The sequence below is a fragment of the Pipistrellus kuhlii genome, unplaced genomic scaffold (assembly GCF_014108245.1).
Source record: "Pipistrellus kuhlii isolate mPipKuh1 unplaced genomic scaffold, mPipKuh1.p scaffold_m20_p_5, whole genome shotgun sequence".
Taxonomy (NCBI): domain Eukaryota; kingdom Metazoa; phylum Chordata; class Mammalia; order Chiroptera; family Vespertilionidae; genus Pipistrellus; species Pipistrellus kuhlii.
Window position 1 is genome coordinate 66,889,276 of NW_023425551.1, and position 13,033 is coordinate 66,902,308.

General features: G+C 40.6%; 1 pseudogene; it reads left to right on the forward strand.

Moving 5' to 3' along the window:
- Window positions 1-12,197: 12,197 nt before the first annotated feature.
- Window positions 12,198-12,320, forward strand: LOC118706230 (annotated as a pseudogene).
- The last annotated feature ends 713 nt before the right edge of the window (window positions 12,321-13,033 follow it).

Sequence of the window (13,033 nt, forward strand, 5' to 3'; positions counted from 1 at the left end):
TGTGCTGTTGCACATTTATTTTTGTTTTTGTTAAATGCTCTGCCCCACGAGATTTGCTGCTCCCACATGTGCACCAAGCCACCACAAGGTGGCAGCAGGCTGTTGTGCACTCACTGGGGATTAAGTCATTAGGTAATTTTCTTCAGGGACACCAGCATTTTATCAGTTAAAATTGTGCAAACTAAACCCTGCTGATTTGAAAAAGATAAATGGCCACAGGAGGCCAGTAAGTGAAAGTCCAGGAGCAGAACTGACCCTCTACCAGACATTTCCGAGCTTGAATCAAATCCCCTTCATGAGATGACACCTGATATATTAGATACCGCTAAATCATGTCAGTTTTGCCCATAGAGATTTTCTTACAGGATTCTTGTGAAACCTTATACCTGAGTGTACAGTCCTTGGGATTTGATAGTGTCTTTGCACAGAAGTTTGTAGAGGGGCTAGGGCAGTACTTCTCTTCTAGTATAGGGTCTGAATGGCTTCTGAAGAATATTTAAGGGTACTTCAATAAATAAAATGCGTTACTGTGGGGCCCAGGTCCCATGGGTTGGAAGCTGCTCGCAAGAACAGAGGCTTTGCTGGTTCTCAGCTGGGAGATTGGTGTGGGGCTTCTTTCTTCCTTTGTGCTGGGAGGAGCCCCTCACCCTGAAGCCACGAAGCAAAAGATTCTCTGCAGGAAAGACAAAACTGTTGGGGAGTTCAATGTCATCTTTGTGACTTATTTTCAAAGACATGAATGCCCAGTCCTGATGGGAGTGGTTTAGAGTTCCAAAGGGGAAAAGGCAGTGGTACGGGTGTGTGTGTTGGGGGGAGGTGTGGGATTTGACCTTGAGCTCTGGCAATGAGTGATATGCTGGGTGCAAAAGTAAGTTTTTTGCCCTAGCTGGTTTGGCTCAGTGAATAGAGTGAGCCTGGGTTTGATTCTGGTCAAGGGTACACATACCTTGGTTGCAGGCTCCTCCCCAGCCTGGGCTCTGGTTGGGGCTCATGCAAGAGGCAACCAATCTGTGTTTCTCTTACATCCATATTTCTCTGTCTTTCCCTCTCCTAGTCTCTAAAAATCAATGGGAGAATATCCTCAGGTGAGGATTTAGAAAACAAGTAGGCTTTCATTCTCTTGAGTCCTACAGGCTGAGAAGATGTGTGCCTAACGTGTTGGCATTCTAAAAACGGGAAGTATAATTATACAGGGGTGGCAAAAGTAGGTTTGCAGTTGACATATGAAATGAGGGCACACAAAATAGCTATAGGAATTGAGGGGCCATGAGAGAATCAGAAGAGTGGAAGCTATTGATGGGATGCTGCTATACACAAAAACTAGGGGCTTTCGTGTCTTGTCAGATCTGTTCCAGAAAGGCCAAACATTTTGTCAATAGGACTCTTGCTCTCCTTCCCTCCTGAGGAAATGAGGCACAGTGTGGAAGAGGAACTAGGTGCACCCTGCATTTTGGTAATAACTGTCATACCTTGCAGAGCTTAGTTCTTGGCAAGCTACCAAAACAATAAAAGGTAGCAGACTGTTTTTGGCAGCCACCATAGATATTAGTTATATTAAAATAACTTGCTCTTAGGGACTCTCAGTGACTCCAGAATTTTGTATTTCCCAACTTAAAAACATAAAAGAAGTTGGTAAGCACTAAAAGAATGGGTTTTTATTCATTGTCAAGAGTTCTGGATTCCTGCTGAGAGAACCTGAACGGCAGCTCAGGCCAGGCTTACCCGCAGGGCGGTGCCCTCCACGGATTCATCAGGGAAAATATCAATATAATACTACTTGTTGCCTTCCAAAAGAGAAGCCTTTAATTTAGCTTTGTATCTGAAATAGTTAAAATGATCTGTGGGGATTAGAGAAATAAATTGTACCTTGAAAAGTCATACTGCCTCATTCCCTAACTCTCCTGGTTAAATGAAGTATCAATATGAATGGATAGATTTCAAAAAAGGCAATTTGGTTATTGTCACTGGGATTGAGTCTCTTCTCTGTTACCAAATAACTTCCATTAAGTTTTGTGCTGCTTGTTATTTCATCTGTAAAATGAGGTAATTACTGCCTGTGCGTGCTTGTGAAACATAACTGAGCAAGTGGATAAGTGCCTGCCGGCATGGAACTATTTTCAGATTTGCATTTATTTATTTATTTTTTAAATCTTTCTTGTTGAAAGAATTACATAGACCCCTATTAACCCCCTCCCCCTCCCTGCATTGACCTCCAGCCCGCCCCCTGCCCCAGGCCTTTCCCACACTATTGTTTGTGTGTATAGGTTATGCATATATGCATATAAATTCTTTGGTTGATCTCTTCCCGCCCACCTTTCCTACGAGATTCCACCTGATATTTTCACTAAAACAAAATGATTCATTTTGGTAGTTTTGTTTTGTTTTGTTTTTTGAATAATCCTTTGTTTAAAATGGTTTCTCCCTTATTGAGTTGCTGAACTCTGTTCCCTTCTCTGCCCTTCACGTCCTGTGTGGCTCTGACTCATGTGCTTCTGGCAGTGGGTTCTGCAGCCTTCTCCCAAGGCCTGAAATCTGCCCAATGTGGGCAGGGCCACTTAATCCTCATAACAGCTCTGTGAGGTAGCGTCATTAAGACAACTTGGAGGAAGGAGATAAAGGTGAGCCACTTCCTTAGAAGGAAGTGCTTGGTTTATTTATCTGGAAAAGGAGGTGGTTGGATGAGATGATCTCTGAGGTCCTTGCTGTGATGCTATGACTGGACACCCAGAGTCTGTCCTGCCCACAGACACGTTAGTCCTGGCACCAATTGGAGTCAGGTCAGAATGAGTTTTCATCTCGTTAAATATCTTTCAGGGCACTGATGTGTGCACTTCTCTATTCTGCAGATAGAACTGCAGGATGTTTTCAATTATCTCAAGAGATTAAAATTCCTAGAAAATGTTAGGACAAAATTAATTTTTGTCAAACTCCACTTGAATTTGCTAAAATTTAAACATGGTTCACTTTCTTTTTCAGATTCATTGTCTCCATGAAGAGGACTGGTTTCTGCCTGTTCCATTATTAACCAGCATGTAATCCTAGCTCAATCTCAGTCTTTACTCAAAAATGAGAATTAAGATGCTCAATTCTTTTCCCAAATATTTTTACTAGTAAATCCTGAGTATTTTCCTGCAGCCTGCAGGAGGTCATTAACCTCTGCTGAGATTGACCATCCTGATAATAATTCCCCTGGCAGGTACTTCTTTTAGCAATCTAAGCCTTCCTACCTTTAAGTGCCAATGTTTAACCTTGACATAGGAAGGTCAGCTCATGCCATCTTGCACTGCACTATATGTGTTTCTATTCTAGTCATTTATGTAGATGCAGCCCTGAATTAGAGCTATTAGAAAGCTGGATAATACAGGGTGGGCAAAGTAAGTTTACAGTTGTTTGTATGGAAAATAATAAAATAATTAATAAACAATACAAGAAGATATGTTTCATGTACTCACAACTGTAAACCTACTTTTGCCCAACACTGCATATCCTCAAACAGCCTAAAGTTGCATTTTCTATGTGCATAGGTTCTATCTTTTAAAGTATTGCTATGTTTAATAAAACAACATGGACTATTTAGGAAAATGGAGAACAAAAGAATCTTATCACCCTGACATAACTACTGTTGTTTCTTTCTGGTGAACTTTAAACCAGTTTTAAAAGGGACACTTCACAATACAGCCATGTATCTCCAAGTAATAGGTTAGGCATTTGAGACTGAGATTAATGAACAATAGTCTGTAGGTGTCTAGGGGCTAAGAATGTTTCCCAAGTGTTGAACTTAAAGTCAGAATTCTGAAAATCCATACCGCAGTAGAAATGCAAGCATTCACATGTCACACTCCCCTCTAATGGATAATAAAAAAGCAAACAGGTCAGAGCTAGCATAGAAATGCTGTATAAATGTGCAAGCATATTTTAACACACACACCCGCCCCCCAGAAACAATTCTATGTACCTGGTGATTGGGTGGGTGAGCAGGTGTGGCTGCTAGTAACCATCTTTTAATTATTTTTATTTTTATTTTTTTAAATATATTTTTTTGATTTTTCACAGAGAAGAAGGGAGAGAGATAGAGAGCTAGAAACATCGATGAGAGAGAAACATCGACCAGCTGCCTCTTGCACACCCCCTACCGGGGATGTGCCCACAACCAATGTACATGCCCCTGACCGGAATTGAACCTGGGACCTTTCCAGTCCGCAGATCGACGCTCTACCACTGAGCCAAACCAGTTTTGGCTAGTAACTATCTTTTTAAGTCCTAAGCATCCTATAAATTATCTCATTAAATCTTCCCTCTAATTTTATGAGGTAGGTTTTATTTTCCCAACTTTATAGAAGAGAAAATAGGCTTAGGTAAGATAATTTGCCCCGCGTTTCATAGCTAGTCGGGGTTATTTGGATTCAAACTCAGGGTTATCTTTATTCTTAACTGTCGAGTTCTAACCACTACACGATGCTGTTTCCTTTACGTTGACTTCAAAGTACTGAGATTGTTTTAGGAGCTGGAGGTAGTCAGAGCTCCATCGATGAGTAAACCTGGGTGATAAGGTCTGCGGTTGCCAGTGAGTGTGCAGAGGTGAAATCAAAGACCTCCCATAGTGGGTAATGCTCCCTGCGTAATCTCAGCGATTTGCCCTAAAGGCCAAGAAACTTACTTGCAATGATGGGTTATCATCCCACAAACGGAGTGCTTGGTGGGCACCATAGTTACCAGGAAACTACCCTCTTGGAACTTGTTTAAAATTTAAAAAAACCCTCAAATATAATTTTTTCTTATTACAAAAATTATCTTTTCATTAGCGAAACACTAGAAAATAATCATAAGAAGCAAATAGAAACACCTATAATCTGACTACCAGAGAAAATATGTCTTGGTTTTTCTCCCGATGCATTTATGTATATATGATTAGCACCTGCTTATTTACTTCCTTGGGATAATTTCCTAGAAGTGTACTTGTTCAAAAAATATGAACATTATTCAAGTTTTAGGTATATTTTTCCAAATTCCAAAATTATATCCACACATGCACATGTAAGGATGTTCTCTGTCCTATATCCTTGCTAACACTTGATATAATCTCTATCCCCATCTCTTCCTTTTTAAAATTGTCAAAGTTAGTCTGGTTAAGATTTTAAGTTTATTTGTAAGATCTCATACTGCATACTTCTCACATGATACCTTCATTAGTGCGTGCAGAGTTGTGGAAGCTGTTTACACATTCTTCCAATGGTGAACACAGCAGGTGCAGAAAAGGCAACTTCCCACCACCTGTAATCTTTGAGAACTGGAGGTGACACGTTGGTGGAGTTGTCTTTGAAACCATCTGGCCAGATCTTGTCTTTCTTTGTCTTGTTAATACACAGATAAATGTGCATAAGATCATGTTAGAAGCTAAAAAGGGTTCAGAATAACATGATTTCATGGTTTCATTTCTTGTGTTAACATAAGAAACATTCAAACCTGTAAAGAATGTTTGTGACTTTATTTGAGCCAAACTGTGGACAATTGCCAGGAAGGAGAATCTCAATGTATTGAGATAATAATGCTCCAGAGAATGGCAGTTTTATTTTTTTAAAATATATTTTTATTGATTTCATAGAGGAAGGGGAGGGGCGAGGAGAGAGAGAGAGAGAGAGAGAGAGAGAGAGAGAGAGAGAGAGAGAGAGAGGAACCTCAATGATGAGAGAGGAATCACTGATTGTCTGCTTTCTGCACACCCCCTACTGGGAATCAAGCCTGCAACCAGAGCATATACCCTTGACCAGAATTGAACCCAGGACCCTTCAGTCCATAAGCTGATGCTCTATCCACTGAGCCAAGCCACTAGGGTCAGAGAATGGCATTTTTACACCTTGCTTTATACATTACAATCAAACACTTTACAATTAATAACAAAGAGGAGATTTGTGGTGTCCACAGAGCAGTGCCTATGGTTTGAGGGGTCTAGGGAAAGGATAATTACTTTGATATTTCAAAGATATGTTATTGTAGAAGCAAAAAGACAATAGGCTCAGTTAAGGTAAAGATTGACCTTTGTCAAGGAAGATACTGGCCTAGGTATGACTACCCACCATAAGCTACTTTTTAATTAAAAATTTCTTAAATTTCAGACCATTCTTTCTAGTTATTTTTAGGTCTCTGAGTTTGCAGGGCTGCCACACAGGTCTTCCCTGAGCTAGTCAGTGAAGTATGGCAGTAGAAACTGCTGTTTGGGTTCTGTACTTATTTGTTTGCTAAAACAATAGAAAGTTGTGTTGATTTTCTGAACTTATGTATGCTATCCCAATCCATTGATGGTGGTTTGAATATCCCATTGATTGTGATCTCACTGGTTACTGAAGCACATTCTTTTGGGAACCAGGACAGTCCAATTATCCTAAATTGTCTCAATTAAAACAGATAACTGAGTTTTGGTTGACTCAGGTCCCAGAATCAAATTATCCTAAATTGCCTCAGTAGCTACATATAGTGCATTCCTGTTGACTCAGTGACCCCAGAATCTGGACAGCACAATTATTCTAAATTGCCCAGGTGGTCCCAGATAATGTGTTTCTGTTGATTCAGTGATTCTTACATACTTTCGGTAACTAATTTGCTCAATTTCGCCTCTGTAAAAGCTTTGCACAAGACAGGTTCTTTATTCTAGACCCAAAGGTATAATTGATACCTTTGTGATATTCTGCCAATATAAATAAGCCAGATGTGGTAAGCTGTTCGAGGCTGCGAGGTCCGGAGCGCTTTTGCTCCCTCGTATGCCACCGGCTTTGTAATAAATGACTCCATAATTTGACTTTTTTTGAGGTATCCTTTGTAAGATGGGGTTACACTACAACATCAGGTTAGCATGTGGTCCCTTTTCGCCAAAAATCACAACCTTCAGAAAACAGAGTCACCCAGTTGTCCTGACTCCAGTCCAGACAATGTAAAGCCTGTTGCTTGCTCTGTAAGTCTGATCTCTGACAACCATCACCTTTCCACCACCCCCTGCACATCTTTGTTTCAAATACTCTCCAGCCTGCATCTGGGGGAAGTTGTTTCTTCTCTTCTGGGCTTGGCAGCTCCACTGTTTAATAATTGTATGGCTTTGGACAGTTTCCAGGCACTCTTTAAGTCTCAATTTCTTCATCTGTGAAATGGAGAGACTTGTCTTTTTTCTCAAGGGATTATTGTGAGAATCAAATACAATAATGTCTATGAAAATGTTTTGTGAGCTGTGTGGCTTCATCTACAACACAAGGCTATTGATATTATCATCACTCTCTTCCCTTGGCAGCACTTGGTTAGAAATATACACCTGAAAGACTTAGAGAGAGGGACCCCCTTATCTGCAGATGGAGACTAGAGGGAATCAAGAGGCCCCATCCAGGGTAAGGGAAAGCCATTCAAACCCCATCATCAGCTGAGAGGGCTGGGCCACGCCAGGTTATCTCTAATGACCTGTGCAGCTCCTGAAATCTATGATGGAGCAAAGGTGACAGAAGTCTACTCTGCCTTCATGGCTAACGTGGGTGCCAGGTGACAGGGTGCTTTGGACCTGGAGGGTGTGAGAGGTATCAAGGGATAAAAAAGTCAGCGGTGGTATTCTCCTCTGGGTAGTTTGCTCAGCACAAAACCTGCGTAATGGACATAAATGTGCGCAATCTACAGGAAGCTTTCTCTCCCACGTAAGTAAGTGCGGGAGTCTGTGCTGCCACGAACCTTCTCGTAGTCATTTTTTCCTCGAAGGCATTTCCCAGCAACCTCTGTGATCTCCCCTGGGGTCGGATGCGGCGGAGAGCAGTGGGATGAGGCAGCATAAGTGGGGTGCACCTCTCTTTGCTCCCTCAGCGTACTGAGTCAGACCCCTGAAGGAGTGAAAGTGACCCACTTCTTAGAAGAGTGGAGTCTCCATGCTCTTTCTCTGGTCCTCCCCCACCCCCACATGCACCCACAGACACTCAGAAGTGACCAGACAGAGGAAGGAGAGGGATTGGAACTGCTAGCAGAAGTATAGTGTAGAAAGGGAAATCTGTGAGGGAAACTAATAGAAGCTGAGGGTTATTTTGTAGGATTTGTTATTCAGACTTTAGTTGGTACCCACTCCATTGATAAGAGCTCCCCCTCGCCTGTAATTAATCTTATCATCCTTTCTAAGGCCAGAGAGGGAGATATCTTTACAAATGGAAATTTGTTATCTTTACAAAGGGAAAGGTATGCCCTGCTTTTAGGCAGAAAGGGGGAGGCAGCCTTCCTCGAGTCTGCTGTTTCTCATTGCCTTGAGCTTAACACTGTCCTTATGCCCAAGAGGTGTATGTTGTGGTGGCATACTCTGATCCTCTTATTAGCACGAAACCAGGTGGAAGATGAAATGAACAAGTATCCATATCAAATAAATCAACTTAAATGAATAAATATTCCCTGAGCATCAGCTGTGGGGTAGGATAACTGTCTGGGGATGTAGGAGTGGTAGGAACATAAACGCAGTGTTTGAGATCCAGGGAGCAGGTTAGCAATAAACACATGAACACTTAAAAGGCAAGCGCACACACACCAATAGTCATTCAAGTGGACAGCAGAAAAGGCATCGCTAAGTGAAGTGTCATGAGAGTTAGCGGAGAGTTCAAGGGAGCGAGAGATGCAGTCAGAGGAGATGTGTTTCTAGGAAGAGGCCAGGCATGTGGATGGACCCTAAATGAGGAGAGAGAACAGAAATGGTCATTCCAGGGAAAAGGAACTGGTTTGGAGAGGGCGAGGGCTCAGAAATACAAAGCATTTTGTGGAGCAGGTGCTGAAGCATAAGTTTATGTGAAAGGTTTGGGATGGTGACTTTCTTTAATAAACTGGACTGGGGGCCACACATTAGATTTGGGCCAATGTGCAAGGGACTGGTCATTTCATCTAGAGGCAAGAATGGAGTGTGAGGTCATCTTTCTGGGGCTAGACGGGCCACCCCCGTTCACCACCCTAGAGCTTGGCAGGTTGTCAGTATGAAGACAGGCCGGGAGCAAATGTAGCTGATCAGTAATTCCTGAGCGGCCAGGTAGAAACAAACTCAAGAGAGATTTTGGTAAGAGGAATCCAGGCAATTCAGCAGTGTCAGACAGACCCTCCCACAGGCTTTCCCCAGGCTTCTGCACCCAGTAATGTTGACTAATTCCATCCTTCTTGATGCAGGAAATCAGCGTGGCTGCTGAGTAAGTGAAGGTCTGCACGGAACCTTGACTTGCCTGCTGCTAGCCTGTGGGTAGCTCAGTTAGGCCAACCCAAAGTGGCTGCAGCTGAATTTTGACATGGAAACAACCCCACATTCCTATTGTTGCCTCCATCCCTGCCCTTGCCAGGGAACCCCCAGTGGGAGAACAGGTATGGCTCTCAGCTGTGCGAGTTCAGGCTCCCATTTGCTTATTCCAATCACTTTTAGGGATACTTGACTCTCAGTTCCTCAGTTTCCAAAAATGCCATGCATCTAGGGAGCCTCACTGGGAAGGTTTGAATAGCCTAAAAGTAGAGGAGGAATACTTACTTATGCTCGAGGAGAAAAAAGAGTTGCAAGGGGCTTGAAGGTGGGAATGAAAGCTTTTGAAGCCATTCTGACTTAATGTTCTTAACTCTTATTCGGAAGGGTCTGACCCTGTCATAAATAAGTGTTCAGGGAAATTAGAAGTGTTTTCAAAGTATTTGGAGATAACAACCAGAGTCAAAGTAAATTATATACAAATAGCTTTTGATAGTGAATAAGATAGTGAATGACAGTCTATTTTTTTATTTTTATTTTTTTGCATTTAATACTTTATAAATATCCTTCAAACCAAATACTGTTTAACTGGGTATTTTAATGAGGAGTCAGAGCTCTGATCAAAAGTAAAAATAAACAGAAAAGCCTATAAAATCATTGAATGTCTCTATCAGTGAGTTGAGACTAGGATATGCCATAGTAACAATCTCCAAATTGCGATAGTCTCCAAGAACAAACGCTTAATTCTCGATGGTGCTTGCATGTCCAATGTAGGTCAGCAGGGAGGCTCAGCTCACTGTACCCACTCAGGGATCCAGATTCTCTTACGATGCCATCATTTCCCCCAATGTTACCATAAATCCGAGGCAGGGGAGGAGAAGTCACGGAGAATGACAAATTAGATTTTTCTACCTAGAAGTGAAACACTTCACTTCCACTCATTTCTTTGGCCAAAGCAAGTCCCATAGCGAGGAGACAAAGAAGTGTCATCTCCAGGCTCCTGGAAGTAGAGAAGTACAGTGATTTTTGTGATCACTGTTTCTACCACAGTCCACCCTTCGGTTCACCAAATACTTGGTTCACACTCCTCACTAAGGAAGATCATCCCAAAGTCCCATCCTATTAGAGGTGTAGCTCAGCATCTCCAGTTTGTAAATGGTATACCATAGTTCATTACATAAGGTCTGAATGTGTAGAATAAAACATGAAGCTAGCAATAAATACTTCCATTTGGAAAAAGGAATGAATGGTTTAGCACAGTAGGTTTGATCTGTGGCAACTTGAAATCCTGCTTGGTTGATTAGGAGGATGCCATAGCCAGGGCATATGGAATGTTCTTTTATCAGACCCAGATTCTGCTTTTCAGAAGGTGCCCGACTCCTGGGGACTTTTTGTGGTCCCTGGCTCCAACCCCTGGCAGGAAATTTCCCCCCAGTAATCTCTTTGCCGTGTCTGAAATGGCATCAGCAAACAGCCCTTCCTTGGTGCCTTAGTTCCTGGTCCGAAGAAACTAAGGGGACTGAAGGTTAATTTCAAGAGCTCTCTCAAAAATTAGTAAACTTCTCATCTAAATTGATTCTTATGGTGGCATAATTCCCAGAATATCTCTTTTTCTTGCTTTTCATTCCCATAACTGTCTTTCTCTCTCTACTTGATGGTTGTTTACTAGAACGTTCTTTTAAAATTTTTATTCTGGGCCTTTTTATTCAATTAAAAGGATGTACCAGCTACTTCATTATAATTTTTGCCCATAGGAAATGTATTTAGTTGAAATGTTTTACCGGGCATTTCTCCCTCAAAGTTTTTTTTATATTTTTTTAATTTATCTTTTCACTTTTGGGGGATAGAAATCATTGTTGTTTTAATCTTGCAAACTCTGAATTTATGGACTATCTTCATTCTCTCCTTTTTGTTTGCAAACTTGCCAAATCTTTGCTGAGATCTTCTCTTTCTTATATTACCTTGCCAAATTCAGACAATCGCATCCAACACACACAGCTACCATTTTGTTTTCCAGTCTTTTCCTTCAGAATTTCTGTACTTCTAGGTGCTATATTTGCCTCTTAAGTTATTGCAGGCAATAATTTTACCAAATGTTTTGCCACTGCATAGTGTGGGTCATCATTTATCTAGCCTATAATATCATTGTCATACACAGCCTGCCACATGACCTCTGTTGACAATGCCACTCTTTTAGCCTTTTGCTATGGTAGCACCTCACTTCTAGGCCTCAATTTTTGTATCTACTTATATACTGTTAGGTTATGGTAGCATATCTTGATTCATCTTTTTTAAAAAAGTGAACATAAAAATTCTTTTTAAAAATTGTATTTTTCAATTATAGTTTACTTTCAATATGATTTTTTATTAGTTTCAGGTGTGCAGCTTAGTGATTACACACTCATGTATTTTACAAAGTGATCCCCCTGATATTCCAGTACCCAAATGGCACCATATATAGTTATCACAATATTATTGACTATATTACCTATGCTGTGCTTTACATCTCCATGACTACTAGTATCTTGTAAGTACCAATTAGTATTTCTTAATCCATTCACCTTTTTCACCTAGCCCCAGGTACACCCTAAAACCTTTTGAAGCTTGGATATTTAAAACTGAATGCGTTGTACTATAAGTTTCTTTCTGCTTTATTGTTCAGTCTATTGGGAACATTTTATTAACTCTTATTTTCATTGCCTAAATCAAGACTGTTCTATTTAAATATAATACAAGCTATATGTGATTTTGTAATTGCTATTGGTAATCAGTGGCATTATACAATAGCTGTCTTAGATCTCTGGAGTCTTGCAGATGGCTTTTGTCCAGTTAATCTTTCTAGGTTGCTAGTGATGGTATAAGCTGGTAATCATATGATCATCTTTATCCCTGTTTTATATAGGACTAACTGACATGACAACTGGATTGAGTATAAATTTTTTTTAAGGTATATACATATTAGAAAAAGATACTAATTTATAGGTCATTTCAAAAAGAGCTTATGGGACCAAAATCAGGAGCTCTTAACACTGTGACCTAAGATAGAAGTTCTCTATAGTAACAGACACTCAATAATGCTTTGTTTTCATGAGGAAATATAAGGTAAAAAAAAAAAATCTAAATATGTACCTTGAACTACAAATGTCTCCAACAATCTCATGTCATTATGTTCTTGGTTAATATATGTGTGTTTGGTTTCTTTCCATAAGAGTTTCAACTAATTATGATAGTACAGTCTATTACTGATAATAGCACCAACAAGCATATAGTTGGGCATTAAAAAATCTTGCTAACTTGGATGTTTGACCAGCTATAATATCGTACCTCATGGAAGGCTGTGTGTAACTCATTGTTGGAACTCCAGAGTCTCTTTCTGTGGGCTCTTGAATTGTGTGTGGAGTGTCCTAGCTGTCACTGTGTTGCATGATGGCTCCACTTGAATTATGGAAATGCTTAAAGCTGGTAACAGCTTGAGTTGGGTGGTACAGGGCCAATTAGTGAGCCTTCCATCACAGTCAGCTCTGTGTTCATCATATATTCGTTGTGTCCCCAATATTAGCACATAATTTACACTATAAAAGTGCTCAATAAATGTTAGATGAAATAATAATGTGAACCTGTTGATTCAGTTCAAACTTAATGAAAGCAGGTTACTAGTTTGACTTGCTGATAAGTTAGTTATTTTTACCTTGATGGGGAAAAACACTGTGACTACTGGGTGTAAAACATCAATGTTACTTCTTTCTGACACAAAAGGCCATTTACTCCTCCCCAGCAATCCAGAAAATCCTCTTGTATTAAGTAAGGCACTTCTTT